The 16,229-nt window shown below is 47.9% G+C and overlaps 1 protein-coding gene across 1 annotated transcript in view; it reads right to left on the bottom strand.

Moving 5' to 3' along the window:
• The window catches only part of SMOX (spermine oxidase), a 51,523-nt gene extending 35,682 nt beyond the window's left edge, over positions 1-15,841 (bottom strand). Inside the window, exon 1 of the mRNA XM_027712646.2 lies at positions 15,724-15,841. The gene's annotated coding sequence lies outside the window, so the exon portion shown is untranslated. The remainder of the gene's footprint in view (positions 1-15,723) is intronic.
• Positions 15,842-16,229: the final 388 nt, after the last annotated feature.

The following is a 16,229-nucleotide window of genomic DNA, read 5'->3' as shown; positions in this document are numbered from 1 at the left end:
CAGCTCGTGAATCATGGAATCACAGAATAGTTTGGGCTGCAGGGGACCTTTAAAGGTCAAACGAAATCAAAGACAAGAAACAGAAGGGTGGGTGAGGAAGGAGATGAAAACACCACAGTGACACCTTGGGCTTTGTTCCCACCTTGTTGCAAACTTCAAAACAAAGCCCGAGGATGAAATTTTGTCTGGATATTCCAACAGAAAACCTCCTCCCATCGACTTCTTGTGCTTTGAGGTTAGTAAGTGCCTTGCAGGCAAGTGCAGCCTGGAGTGCCATGGGACGCACTCCAACGATGGATTATCACTGCTGCAAGGTGCCTTTCATTTCTCCCAACACACCTGAACTCAAAACAATCCTTCCCTGTGACAATCAAGACATTTTAATGGAAAAAAAGGAAGTTTACTTTGTATTGATCCTCTTCATGAAACTGTGCCTCAAACAGCTTCGCAGAATTGAGATAAAACGTTGCTCAGAGAGAGAAAAATTAAATAGCTCAGGCTGAGAAAAAAAAGGACAGATTTTAGATCTAAGAGATTTTTCACAGAGCAGGAAGACTTGTCATATGGTAAACAGCAGAATCTTGGAACTGGGACATTTGGGATTTATCTCTTCTTCCACAGCCTTCCAATGTGACTGGGGTAAAAGAATGACAATCCTACCCATAACTTGCTAAAAATTTAGCACAATTTCAACGTGTTCAGGTGGGAGCTCATTTTATTCGGCACACCACGCTTGATCTTCCCAGTGCCTCGGCTTCACCGAATGTAAAACAGCACAGGCACCTGGCTGTGCCAAAAAAGCATTTCCACTAATGCCCTCAAATGAAAAGGAATCAGCGTAAGGTATTAGATCCCCACCAGGACTGAGCCATGTGCAAGCCAGATGAGGTAACAAGCCAGTAAACTTCAAATCACTGCTTGCATCCATCCCATAACTACATGCTGAAATCCCTACAGATAGGCTGGCATGTTGGCAGGGAAAATTTGTCATTTCTAAATTTAGCAGACACTTCAATCATTGTGTGATGCTTCAAAAGCAATGGAGATGTAAAGCGGAGTTTGTAGGACAACCATTTAAACCGAAATGAGAGCTCTGCTCACTGAGCAAAGGCTTTTCTTAATTCCCTTCCTGTTTGGACAATTTGATCCACTGCTTTTTTCTCCACTACAACCACAAAGGTCTGTCCTGCAGTGAATGGATAGGCTTTTTTCTGGGATAACTTCCAGGTTAAAGAGAAAGGATTTACACTTGAATGAAACATAGGCACTGTATTTGGAAAATCTGTTTTGAAAACTTGGGAAGGAAGCAAAGCCTCCTTCATTTAAAAAGGGACTCAATTAACATTCTCCAACAAGTCTTCCTATCGAAAGAACAGTACTTGCTGGGGGACATGTGATCCGAAACTTGTTCTCCTCACTCACAATGTCCCTTTCTGAAACACAGGGCACCGCTCTGGGGAGACACGAGGATCTTTGCACAGCTCTCCAGAGGCCTGCCTGTCACAGGGAAGGCCTTGACTCCAGGCGTCAGATGTTCTATGACTTAAGCTCAGGAAACTTAAAATAGTGCTTAAAGACCCTAATGAAGACCTACAGTGACACCATCCTACTGTGGATCCCTCTACAAGGACAGCTCATCCACGCCCAGCCAGAGTGGCAGGACGAATCCTCAGCGCGCAATTGTCAACTCCTCATTTTTCTGAAAACAGTACGTTTTAAAATCTGTCAAGAAGACACTAATGACCAACCAAGCAGGTGTTCTGCTTTTGATTCCTGCATTTCTGGGTGTAGGTTTGATCTGCAGCAGGCAGCAGCCAGACGGGACCAGCCTAAGGGTTACCTTGGTTTTGAAAAGCAATCCTGCCAGAGCTGGGCATGCCCAGATATTGCCGACGTAGGAGGAGGAAAACAAGCTATGCCATCATTTTTTTCCAGTCAAAGTTAAAGGGGAAAAAAAAAAAAGGCTACTGACAATTTAATATGCACTTTTATTTCTGAATTCCCTTATCAACTGCACATGACAGAGCATTCTTCACCCTTTAATAAGTACGGGTTGAAGTCGAGCCTGACTGGAAGTTGATGACGGATTGAGAATGGGAGTCCATGTCATTACACAGCAGATTGGGACAGGAGATAAAAGGCATTATTAGTGGATATTGCAACAGAAAACATGCAACCATCACCTCATTCTGGGACCATCTGCAGCAGACCACTCTCCTTCATTCCTTCTGGATGCCTCCAATTGCAATGTGACCCAGGTACGTGCAACAGAAAGGAAAAAGTTACCTGCAGCTCCCCCCCATCAGTGCCTCAGTGGGACTACGTAGGGAAAACAAGGACACAGAGCTTGTCCCGGTAATCTGGATGCTGAGATGTGAGCTACCCTTTGGAAAAAATATGATTTTTCCCTGCTGACCATGCTTTTAGTTCAGGTGTGGATAACTATAAAAACTCTTCTGTATTCAGTTGATATTCTTTAGATCATCCAAAATAAATTGGTGGTTTGGGAGTTTGTCTAAACCAAAATGGACCAAACGCCCTGAAATCTTTTCCCACCACCCAAAATAAAAGCGATTTAGGAGTTTTCCTATTAAATAAGATTTTCCAGGGGAAAGTCAACAGGCTCTAAATTCACAATACAGTGGAACACAATACAAGTGCCTCCCTCTTAACCCTTACTGACCACAAACACAGATGTCAAGACAGAAAGCAGCAGAGAATCCTCTAAACATCTCATGTAAATGAACCACAAGGTACTTTGCACAGCTGGTAAATGAGCTGCTCTGTGATAAGCACACTTAGCAGAGTTTACATTTCCTTAAGACACTTGAGGATTAAGAGGCCTGCTCCTGTCTTTCCTGCCAACTACAGGCAGATGCTGGACAGCAAAACAAGGTGAAAGTACTTTTCAGATGAGGTGAAGCAAGAAATAATTGAAAAGCTGTAGGCAGCTCACCCAAGATACAGGGCCAAAAGTTGGGCTCAGCTTGAGCTTTGTGCTAAAACCCTCCATCCATCCAAAGGGCATCCATCCCAAAGGCATCCAACATCTGGACACGACACAGTTCACACAGTCACTCTCCCATTACCTTGAGCTAAAGATCCCCTTGGCAGATGGATCTTTTGCACCTTGTAGAACTTTCTCCTGAGAATACAACAGGTGGTGACAACTCATCAAATGTGCTCATATCCACACATCTTTAAATAAAAACACTCATCTACAGAAGTCTGGCTTTGTTTTCGTTATGCCTTTGAAAAGAGTCAATCCACTCCAAAAGTTTAGAACTGGGTAACTGCAGTAATTTCATCTTCTCAGGGAAGAAAGGGAAGAGTATTTAATAATCAAATAGGTTCCTCCCCTCCATGTATAGAACTGGTCATACCAACTCCTGTGAAAGCTTTCTGATCCTGCCCACTGCACAGCTTCATGTACTGGAAACAAGCTTTAGGGCCAGGAATTTGCTGCAAAGTCCAGGTGTCCCACACACACAGAAAGAGAGAAGCATATTCTTTGCTATAACACATTGGATTTATCAACAGGGACAAAGTGATCCTGCACGTTTTATCAAAAGTCCCCTCTGAGAAGGACTTAACCACTAGAAAAACTGTGCTTTTAAAAGTGAAGCTGCCTGGTCAACATGGGCAAAGTCTGAAAGTGCTGCAACTCTTTGCTCTGGGACTCAAATATTACTGTAAATTTTGCAGACATACAGAGCCCCTGCCTCAGGAAGTTGCTGGAACTGAAGTGAGGGGGACACGGCCCCGTACTTACACCACTGCCCCACTGTGCATCTTCTTGTGCCCATTTGTCACCGAGCACATCTTCCCCTCCCTGCTCCAAAGCAGATTAAGCTTAATAAACTTATGTAGTTGTGAAGTGTACTGCCTATTATCCAATTAGACAGCTAACGAGATCTGAGTAGCAGCACGTAGGCACCGATAACTGCCGGCTGGTACCTGGTACGGATTAGACACGTTCCTTATTTTTCCAGCCCTTGCAGAAAAAGGGTTGGGATTGGTTCAAAGGCTGCTCTGAAGACTGGATTCAGGTAATTGTTTAATTTTGTTTGGGACCCATGAGCACATCACGTTTGTTTCCTCTTGATCTCCTGGAGCTGTCACATCGCAACCATCCTGTTACGAAACTCCTGATAAATCTGCTGTGACTTGCTCACCTAAACTTTCAGTATGGACAGGGGCAGATCCCATCACCTCTATGGTCCCTTCCAGCTTCAGAAACCTATGGAGCAACAGAGAAAAACGTCCAGAAGTGATAAGGACATTCAGAAATGCTTCTTTGTTAGCTCTGACACATGATATCCCCGTAAGGTCCAGGTAAGGAAACGTGAATCAGATGCAATCACCATAAAACGGCTGCATGACAACACCGTTCTCGGAGCGTAATTATCAAGGGTTTGTTATCTAACTGGGAGAGCACTGGGAAGCGGGTCCAGCCAGGCACAAGGGCTGTGCAATATTTTCATTACCAGTCTGGATGACAGACTGGAATGTATGGCCACAAACCCAGCAGATGATTCAGCTGGGAGGGTTTGCAAGCACCGTGGTGTACAGATTTCAATTTCTAAATTATCTTGATGCGCTGGTCTAGTTATGACAAGAGGAAATACTTGAGCAAGAGAAGTCACAGGCACAAATGCAAAAATGGGGAGCAACTTCCTATTCAGCAAGACTCCAGAAAAGACTCTGAGAGGGTCAAGGTAAAATTGGGAGGTTCAACAGTGTCCCACAGCTGAATAAAGGCAAAGCTCAGGGTATGATCCACAGAAAGACTCAGTTATGCCTTGAAAAGTCTTGCCCTCGGGTGCTCACTGTGTGCAGCTGCTGTGCTTTTTGTGAAAGCAGACCTGAGAGAATCCTGTGGAGAACAACAAAATTAAAAAACACCAGGTATGAGATTAGCTGGGTCCATTTAAGCCAGACATGTTCCTAAGAACAGACTAGCTCAGGCAAGCAAGCAGGACACGGCCTGAGGGGAGTCTCCTCCATCCAAATCCAGCAGGAAAATTCAGAGTTTCACTCTCCTGAGTTTAACCCTCTGGCTTTAATCTTTGTTTAAAACCAAGGTAATGGCCATGAATGTGTATGGAAAGAACAAAAGACCAGGGGCTCATCAACACAGAAGAAGAGGCCAAAAACTACTTTTTAGAATCCCATGTGCTTTTACTTCTCACCCCACTTCTCCCAGCTCCCTCACCCCACTGAAAAGCTCCACATAGGTCAGTTTGAAGACAAATTTTTCACTGTTTTGAAGCAACTCCCTCATTAGCAGATCTTTTAAAGTGTGACCATCCTAGAGACACTTAACTTGTTCTCACGAATGGGGAGATATGGATTGGATGGGTGGAACACACAGCTTTAAACTGCCAGAGGGCAGGGTCAGATTGGATATTGGGAAGAAATTCCTCTCTATGAGGGTGGTGAGGCCCTGGCACAGGTTGCCCAGAGAAGTTGTGGCTGCCTCGTCCCTGGAAGTGTCCAAGGACAGACTGGCAGGGGCTTGGAGCAACCTGGGCTAGTGGAAGGTGTCCCTGCCCATGGCAGGGGGTTGCAACTGGATGGTCTTTTAAGGTCCCTTCCAACTCAAACCACTCTGTGATTCTGTGACTCTCTGGTTAAAATTTGGTTGGATCACTGAGCTCAAAAGGCAGGAGCCAGCAGACTGGAAAACATGATGGAAGAGAAGAGAATGAGGGAACAGGGTTTGTTAAACTTGGAGAAGAAATGGAAATTAGTGGGGGATCCAACTTACACCTTCCACTATCTAACTGGGGGGGCTACAGATGGAGCCAGACTCAAATGGTAGAAACAAAAGGCAACAAAACAACGGGCATGACTGGCAGTGGGGGAAATTCTGATCAGACAAGAGGACAATATTCCTCACCACAAGAGCAGTAAGCATGGCATCAACCTGCCACACTTGACTGGAAAAGGCCCAAAACTTGATCAGAAACGTTCACAAAAAACCTACCTTTGATCCTGGCCCTGTCTGGAGCAGGAGGTCAGACAAGGGAGCTCCAGATGTCCTATTCCACCTCAGTTAATCTTCAGTTCTAAGAAATCTTTATCAAGGAACACTGACCAAGGGAATTTGCCCAGTAGTCTACATCACTCTACACCTGTTCAGTGCTAACAAGTACTTTAGACTCAAAAGCTGTCAATAAAATACCTTCCATATGACTAAAGCTGCCAGTATCTGTAACTGAGGGAGAAAAAAAGAGTAAGGAATTAAACACTAAGAGCTTTCACTGCCACTGGAAACAGAACAAGAGAAACTGGGGACTCACGTTATGCAAGTTGTACAGAAGCTCTGGAGAAAACTGTGAGGAATTCAAAGAAGATACATAGTGATAGTTCAAACAATAAAATCCAGACTGCTCCTCCCTACCTGCTCTTCCCACCGCAATAAACAGGAGCTGATGCCAAGAGATGTTTCAGACCTGTCCAGACCAGCCTCCTTTTTGGTGAGAGCTTCCTCAGTTGTCTCAGGACAAAGGTGTGCAGACACACCTTTCACACAAACTTCCTACTCTCTCCCACTGAAAGGTATAAGAGGTGTTAATAGATCCAGAGAAAATGCCTGGAACAATATACACAGACAAGTTTTTCCTTCTTCCCCCCCCCAACAAAGTGAAGCAGTTTACCTTAGTAAATAATGTTTCTAGTGCTTATCTGCTGCGTTTTCTGTCACGTTTTATGTCTGAGTGCTCTCAGAATAATCTTCACATCCACGCTTTACCAGCTTTAGAAATGCACGAATAACCGAGTCCTTCATGGAAACAAAGATACAGGAGATACAAGATCAGATGCAGGGAGAGTAACCACTGCAGGGAGGGAGAAGAGAAGGTCACTCCTGAGCTCCAGCTGGGAGGTCAGAGCAGGAAAGCACAATGCCTGAGCTGCAATCGAGCTAATCGTGGGCAAAGCCTTGGTCCGAGCAGCTGGCAAGGACCTTCACTTTACAACAGGGAGGAACTACTCTGGAACAGCCAGAAATCCATAACACATGCCTGTGGAAAAGCACTTGAGCAAGAAGAGCATGTGCCCTGTTTCTACAGTGGGTAGAAAGAAGAAGCCATAAGGAAACCTTTTGTGACAAAACACTTTATGTGTGCTCTGTCCAAAAATAAAATGCATCCATCATACCCCAAGGTCCACATGAGAGTCACAAAATGGTGTTTGCTGGCTCACTACAGGCAGGTCCAGGCAAGTTTTGGGCCCTGAAGCTCAAGAAAGACATGATCCAGAGATTCCCAAAGGCTGCTCCAGAGGATGGAACAGCTCACTCTGTACAGTAACAAAAGGGCAAGAGGGCAGCAATCCCCAACTGCAGCACAAGAAATCAGTCAGAAACTAGGAAAATCTTGGTAATGGCAAGAACAATGCAGGACTTTCAAGGATCACCCCAGGAGGACGGGGAAAGTCCATCACTGGAGGCTTTTAACAACTGCGTTGGACAAACATCTGCTGGGAAAGTTTAGATAGATCTGACCCAGTCTTGGGGCAGAAGGTCAGATTAGACAACTTAAGGTCCCTTCCGGCCCTGCTGCTCTTTGCTTGTAACAGAAACATGACAGCAGAACATGTCAATAGCAGCCCCAGAGCACAGGAGCTTCCCTGATATTTGTATCATACACTGGAGAAACTCTATAAGATCCCATGTGCAGCAGCTGCCCATTCCCACATGGTACCTGCTTCCTCCGTTCCTGGAGGAGTAATAGAGACAACACAGAGCTGGACTCACAGAACAGGCACGGGAACAGGAGCTTCCCAGCACAGCCTTCCCAATGAGAAAGCCCCTCTCCCACCCCACAGCATGGAGATAGTTATTAACAGGAGCACAATCCACACTTTTCCTCCCATTTGCCTCCTTCCCATCTCACTCTGCAGTCAGAGCGGCTCTTTTTGTTTGTTTGTTTGTTTGTTTTTTTACCTTTCTTCTGTTTCTCCCTGGACTATTTTCATGTGTAAGATCTTCAGCCCTGGATCCCACCCCAAGGGAATCCGGACACAAAAAGATAAATGACCCAGCACTTCACCCTAAAGCCCACAGTCACATTCAGCCCTTTGCCAAGTCCTCCTCAAAGCCCAAACAGAGACACCAGATGCCACTGGAACACTGGAGAGATGGTGTGAGCTCCCCACAACAAGAAAGGGACATTGAATTCAGTCTGCTTGGAGGACTCTGTGCTCCTGCAAGCATTTAATGAAGAGCACAAACTGTTCTGTGGGATCAGAACATCCAAACAGCAGAGCGTAAACTGCAACCTCCAAAGTACCAACCTTTACCTCAGCGTTAAAGCTTGACCTATCAAAGGGGTTTTAGGGAATTTTTGCTTCCTCACGTGCCTCCCCAGTCTCCCCCCAACTCCTCCTGGTATATTCTTGCAAATTCAAAGTCAATCTCCAAGCTCTCAGTCACATCAGCCCATGGAAGAACACAATAAGGAAGATGACAGAAGTGGTCCCAGGGAAAAATACCCATATGTGTGTGCTTGGGAGCACATCCCAGATATAACCCCACACGTGTGTGTGTTTGGGAGCACATCCCAGATATAACCCCACATGTGTGTGTGTTTGGGAGCACATCCCAGATATAACCCCACACGTGTGTGTGTTTGGGAGCACATCCCAGATATAACCCCACACGTGTGTGTGTTTGGGAGCACATCCCAGATATAACCCCACACGTGTGTGTGTTTGGGAGCACATCCCAGATATACCCACACATGTGTGTGTGTTTGGGAGCACATCCCAGATATACCCACACATGTGTGTGTGTTTGGGAGCACATCCCAGATATAACCCCACACATGTGTGTTTGGGAGCACATCCCAGATATAACCCCACACGTGTGTGTGTTTGGGAGCACATCCCAGATATACCCACACATGTGTGTGTTTGTCAGCACACCCCAGCACATCTGAGGGCACAGTTATGCAATTCCAGAAACCTTAGATCCAAGTTTGCACTGTCCTTAAGGACAGCCCTGTCTGTGTGGTGCTGACAGCAGCAGTCACGGGACAGGTCAAGGATTGGATCCAACCGAAAAATAATCCCGTAAAAATAAATAATAATCCACTGCCAGGTGTGTGGGTTCCCTGACCAAGACCTGTCACCCACAGTCATACCAGGACACGCACAAGAATGGGGTGAACTCTTTTACTAGAAGTAGCGTTTTAAAATTGTGTAAGTCACCCGAGAGTCTGTGCCCTGCCAGGGCTGGAAAACAGTTATGCAAGAGAGGAAACGAGCAGTCGGAGACAGGACAGCTCAGAGAAAACATCTCTGTGCAGTTCCACTCCTGGAACCAGGGACTTGCACAACAATGCTCCCTCCACCTTCCCAGACTGTCCCAAAGGGTCTGTGAGCTTCAGGAGCTCAACCAAAGGATTACCAGACACGTCCTCCCCGCAGAGTCCTCTGGGATCACAGCGCTGTCAGATTCCAAAAAAGAAAATCCTGTTAGAAGAAGATTGGAGATCAAAGCAGGAGGTTACACCTACATCCTGGAACATGCATGCCCATGGGAGAGGAAAATTTTTAATTCAGCTTCAGACTAAGTGCCCATCCAAGAGGAATGTCAGAAACTCTTGCATATTACACCTGTATGAGGGCCTTGGGAGAAGATCCATTCCCCACCTGTCCCGAAAAATGAACTAAACTGAACTGACTCTTAGAAAAAGAACAAAACTCTTCCTTTCCTATGCAATTTCCAGCTTAAGGATAGGCCAGGACTACCTGTTTCATTTAGCACAAGGCATTTTCTGGATATATCAGCTACAAGGGAGCTTGAGCAGGGACTTCACAAAAGAAATGATCCAAACCAACATGCCTTTTTTTTTCTCTCCTCCTCAAAGTGTGCAAACATCATTATATCCTGTCCAATATTTCAGTCATGCCAAGCATGCCAGCAAAACCTACGCTGTTCCAGGCCACTCAGCTCAATCTAGAGGACACACTTAAGAAAAATCTGGCATTATGCAGAATAATGAATGAAGAAATGAATAACTAAGTATCCATTCTTCAAAAATTATCTACATCCACTTAGTTCTCTACTTCGTCAGCCAGGAAAACAAATATTTTCCTACTTCTGAAACGGTAGTTCCTGCCTTTGAACTCAGCAGGTACACACACACACGCACACATATACACATGAAGAAAAAGTGGAATTAAATGAACTTTTCAAACCATTATAAAGACTTTGCAGCCCTTTAAAGACCTATTGCATAAAAGAAATGCATGTGACCAAAGCAAAAAATTCCCCACGAGCTGAAATTCTCTGTGTTTACGTCATTGCAGCTCTCTGGGCTCCCCACAGCTGAGACTCTCCTCACTCACTGCAACCTCCATTCTGCCACTGATCTGCTCCGTGGCCTCCAGTTCTCCCTCTTGGAAGTGGGATAAACACGGTCTCAGAGCATGATGTGGAAAACCCCTCTGAAGAGGGAATATGCAACAACCAAAGCCCTGTGTAAATCGCTGCCCCTGGGCTGCAAAATGTGTTTCCCTCAGGCCCAGCAAACTCCAGCCACCATCATTTTGAGTTATCCCAGAGCAGTAACAATAGTTGCCTTGTTTAACCGATCCTTAAAGGATGGGCTGGTAGCAGAGACCTACCCAGGGACAGCTCAGGGATCAAACTCCAGCATGAACAGCAAGGACGAGCTTTTTGACCCTTCTTGCATTACATTCCTGCTGATGAGCTCATCTCACTACCTTCAGAGCAACCCAGGCCTTTCCCGGTGCCAAATCTCTCCCTGCTGCACCTCTCACCTTCCCTCACATCTCAGCCTTGCAACGTCATGGCCCTGGCCCCAAAATGTCTCAAAACAAAAACTCCAGCCGCCACAAAAAGAAAAAAAAAAAACACTAAAATTGCACTTAAAACCAAGGATATGATTAAAATTCACCAAACACCACCATTGCTTTAAAACCTACTGCATTTAAAGACTTCCCCCGGAAAAGGTCACCAGTATACAGAGCACATCCTCCAAAGCAAACGTCCCTGTCACAGTGCTGTCAGGTTCAGATGGCAAACATGTTGTTATAAAAACCCTGTGTGGTGTGTTATCCACAGCTCAGAGCTGCTGGTTCAATCACAGGATGGTTTGGGTTGGAAGGACCTTAAAGATCATCTTGTTCAAACCCTTTGCCACGGGCAGGGACACCTTCCACTAAATCAGGTTGCTCCAAGCCTCACCCAACCTGATTTTGAACAGTTTCAGGGATGGGGCAGCCACAGCGTCTCTGGATAACCTGTGCCAGGGCCTCCCTACCCTCTGAGTAAAGAACTTCTTCCCAATACCCAATCTAAACATTCCCTCTGTCAGTGTGAAGCCATTTACCCTTGTCCTGCCACTCCAAGCCCTGGTCCAAATCCCTCTCCAGCTCTCTTGGAGTCCCTTAAGGCCCTGGGAGATGCTGGAAGGTGTCCCCAGAGGCTTTTCTTCTCCAGTCTGAACACCCCCAGTTCTCTCAGACACTCACCTACAGTCCAACCCCTAGCCCGGGGTCCCTCAGGGTTCTGGCTCTAGTATCCAAAGCCTTTTTTTCCCATGCAATAAATAAAGAACACACTGTGTATTTTGGTGATGCAATGGGCACCACATGTGGTCAGATGAAGAGAAGGACAGTGCCATGAACTCCCTAAGGAGCACACATCCTGTACAGCAATCCCACTGCAACACCGACTGACGGTCTCCTCTTTAATAAAAGTCAGTTGTACGTGGTCGAGTTTAACCTCAACAGGCTTTATTACAGGTTGCAACGTCCTTTCACAAGGTACAGGGAGGAGCTGAACCTCACAGACTCCCCAAAATTATGTTTATAATTGTACACAGACACAAAAACAGGACCTCGAAATAAGGTTCTTGAAAACCCACTCTCCAGAATGGAGCCACACCCCCGTGGAAGAGTTGCTCCACATCCCTGTGCTCTTCAGGTGCCACCCATGCACATGGTGGTAACTGGAGTAGCCACCAAGTTTTACTTTCTGAGCAGTTCATATTCCCACCCGTGGTATTTCTGGAATCTTTTCTTAAAATACAAAGAAACCACTGAAATATTAGATTATAATATATATATATATAAAAAGCAGAGATTTGAGACTAATTTCCATGGCGACTCCTATAAACTCCAGTGCACACACCCACAGGCCCTCCACGGGGAGCACAGCAAAGCCAACAGATCCACAGAGCCGATGGGAACGGGACACAGCAGCAAGGTGGCTGGAAATTTTCATGTGCCCTCAACAGCAAGACAACAAGGACGATAACGTGGCCTGGAAAGACCACAAAGGTGGTTTCGAGATGCCATTTGTTAAATCATTTGCTTCTCAGGAGTCTGTAATGGGATGAATTGGTTGCATTTGGGTTTCTTTTATGGCAGTGCTTCTATTCCCTATTCCCACGGTGGGTTACCATCCCCCTCCCATGTTACTGCTGTGCTACAGATTATTTTTTGCACCCAAGCAGAGCAGGACAGATCCATAAGCCACATCCTTAAGCCAAAGGTTTAGACTCCCTCTTGAGAAGGGAGAGTTCAAACCCATTCTTCACCCACATCAGTTCCAAGAGGCAATCTTTATACCCCTTTAATTTATTATTTATCCCTCTGACATAATGTTTTAGCTCACCAACAGAGCTTAAAAAATCAGTTATTTAATTTCCATAGACTTGACTTCATTAACTTCTGGAGAGGACTAATGTTTGTGGCCACTGGGAGAAGGTATTTCTACATTTTTCCATTTTCTGGTCTGTTAATTACAATTACTGAGAGAGAAGGAGACAGCGGTGAGACTTGTGAAACACAGCAGGCTGTGCTTTAACATTTGTAAAAGGAACAGAGAAAATAATTTCTCTCTCTTTTTTGTATAACCCAATCACACAAAGTAAATCCACATGCTTCAGAAGTCAGCATCCCCATTCTCCTTGGGAACTCATTTGGGCCAGCAGGAATTTAGCTGGAGAACCTCAGATTTGATTAGAAGGGATTACTTTTCCGTGGGATGACAGGAGCAGAAAATACAAAGTGATATAAGTGGCACTGAGAGACAGGCAGATACACTTTGGAGGCAGGCAGCAGGATGCAGGAATACTCCTCCAGCCTTCTGAGGCAGACACAGGCAGGAATCCAACAGCATTTGAGGGATGGAAGATGGTGAAAAACCCAAACTGCACTACTTGCCAAAGGTGGAGGTCAGTAAAATCACCATCACACCTCTTAGACCAAAGGATGCTGTGGGGAGCCCGTAAGCTGCTGAGTCCCCTGTTTGTGAGGAATGTTAACAATTTGACTGAGCTTTCCAAACTCCACCTCAACTCCTTCAGCCCCACCGAGTCAAGTGCGATCCCTACATCCCATGTTTCAGAGACACCACAGCTGACTCATGACAGCACATTTTGGTGGGAGAGACACAACAGGAGAAAGCCCTTTCAGCGCAAACCAGAGAGGGACATCCAGGAGTCCTTTCAGCAGCAGCAGAGATGAGGACAGGGGATCCCTCATGGATCCCAGGACACGTGCAGTGTGTTTGTGGGGTTCCAGCCGCACACCCCAGCATTCCAGGGAAGCGTGGCACAAAGCTGTACAGCTCCAGAGCAGCTGCTCCATGGAGCCAAAGGATGAAGAAGGAAAAACAACCACAGCTAACAACATCAGCCAGCATTTTCAGGACTTAAAGCCCCAGAACTCTGCGCCTATTCCCACACATAGCTCAGCCAAAATAGCAGCTGGATGCTCCTCCAAACCCAAAGATGCCCAGGTAAACATTTGAGCAACTACACAATGATTTGGATCCAGGCACTGAGTCAGACACAAGACCTTTGGATCTTTGCCAGCTCAGTAGTCATCCAAAACTGCTTCCTAGTCCAGCTACCCACTCCACAACAGCGGCACGGGGGAAAGGCAGCACTGGCTTTTTTTAGAGGCACAGCCAGCTGAAACCACGGAGCTTGCTACTCCCTACAAAACACGGTACATCTGTTCCACAGCAGTGCCATAAAAGATTAGTAAGTGCTGGGCTAACAGTCTGGAAAGGGAAAAGGACCTAGGAGAGCAAAATGTTATCACTAAGTCAATAAAACAACATCTGTAAAGGACTGAGAACATAACAGCGTTCTTGCACAACACAGAAATGCTCCTGGGCTGAATTCTTGTTCTCCACTAAACCTGTCTGGTAACTCTGGGAATAGGGCTGCGTCGTACAGGCTACGGGAAAAGTGGATCAACAGGGTGAGCTAAGGACAGAGCTCTGGGCTCGACTCTGTTTGTGCAGGATCGTGCAGTGGATGCATGTTAGCTGATACATACGGTTTCGCTTTTACATAAAGCTTGTGTTTACATCTGATATATCAGCACATACAGCTGGCCCCGGCACCGGGTTTGAGGCAGAGCGTCCATACACCACACACAGCACTTTTTGGGGTGATCAGAGCAAGGATCCAGCGGAGCAGTTCCTCGTCTCGGGGTGAGGATGTAAATTGCTGAAATGCTTTGTTTTGAGGGCAGGTTCGGTAACTGACAATTGGCTTTGTGCATTTCACCGCCGCGAGTTCAGGGCTAACCCCTCATCTATCACAGTGACCTCAAAGAGGAGCAATTCCGAAGAAGTCAATGGATTTGACTGAAAACGCCAGACCGGTGCGAACTGCCAAGCCCCCGGTATTGTAACAGCTTTGTGTAAACAAGAAACACCGAGCGAGCCTTCACAGCTCGTCATTTACATCCCGACCACGGTGACTTCCCCACTTAACCTTTCCTCTTCGTGTCATCGCCTGGAATGCCAAGGCGGGGAATGCGGAGGCGCGCATCGCGTGCCGGAGATACGCTGACATCAACACAGAGGGGGGAAAAGAGATGCAAAGCACCCCAAAATCCCGACACAACCATGGGCTTTTCTGCCCTGAGTCGAAACAGCGATCCATTCTCCCACCCTCCCCAAAAACAGGGGCAGGGATGACACCGCACCTGCAGCCTCCTGCTCTGCACCTGAGCTGTGGTGTCGAGGGGCTGAGGAATGAGGGTTGGCACGTTCCTGGGGTGTTTTGGTGTGTGCGGGATGGGGCACAGGGAGTGACCCCTCAGGATGGTGTGTGGGATGAGGCACAGGGAGTGACCCCTCAGGATGGTGTGTGGGATGGGGCACAGGGAATGACCCCTCAGGATGGTGTGTGGGATGAAGCACAGGGAGTGACCCCTCAGGACGGTGTGTGGGATGGGGCACAGGGAATGACCCCTCGGGGTGCTGTGTGGGATGGGGTGCAAGGAATATTCCCTCAGGGTTCAGTGTGGGACGGGGCACCGGGCTGGACCGTCAGGGTGGTGTGTGGGATGGGATACAGGGAACCACGCACCTCGGGCAGGTGTGTGGGACAGGGCACGGGGAACGGACCTTGGAGCGGTTGGGGCAGGTGGGTGTGTGGGATGGGGCGCAGGGAACGGCCCCTGGAGTGGTGTGGGCAGGTGGGTGTCGGGGACGGGTCCCGGGTCCGCCCCCTCAGACAAAGCCCCCCGCTCTCTCCCCGGGCCCCCCGGGCGCCCCGCGCGGGGCCAGAGCCGAGCTGCCCCCGCCGAGGCGGCACCGGCCCTCCCGTCGCAGGTGCCGCTGAGGGGGCCGAGGGGACCCTCCGAGGGGACCCTCCGAGGGGACCCTCCGAGGGGACCAGGGGCCGCCGCCGCCGCCGCCCCCCGCCCGGCTCGTACCTCTCTGTGCGGTGCCGGAGGGGACTGTCGGGGTCTGGGCGCCCGCCCGGCTCTCGCCTCGCTGCCCTCCCGCGGCTTAGCGGCTCCCGGCGCTGCTGAGCGGCGGCTGCGGGCACTGCGGGGCCAGAACCAGCGCCGGCCTGTTTTCCAGCCGCCTCCCCTGCGGCCCGCCCCGGCTCCGCCTCGAGCGGCCCCCGCCTCCTCCGCCGCCGCTTCCCCCTCCTCCTCGGCCGCTTCCTCCTCCCCGCCCGGCAGCCCGGGCGGCTGGAACGCGAAACTTCAAGGTTAAGGACACCTATTCGATGAAACGAGCGCGTTAAACCCGGTTTTCTTCCTGAACACGAAGGGTCTTTTTCTCCTTTTGCGGTCGCCGCCGCGCTTCGAGGCTGCTGTGGTGTCCCCGCTCCGAGGCGTTCTGCAAACCACAGAACGGACCCGGCGTGGAAAAGCGCTTAATTCATGTGCAGGTTTTTTCCCTACTCCTGTCCAGACAATGAAATTAATCT

This window comes from Pipra filicauda, unplaced genomic scaffold (assembly GCF_003945595.2).
Source record: "Pipra filicauda isolate LSUMZ 115617 unplaced genomic scaffold, ASM394559v2 scaffold422_size665910_pilon, whole genome shotgun sequence".
Taxonomy (NCBI): Eukaryota; Metazoa; Chordata; class Aves; order Passeriformes; family Pipridae; genus Pipra; species Pipra filicauda.
Note: the sequence above shows the minus strand (reverse complement) of the source record. Positions and strands in the feature narration are given on the sequence as shown.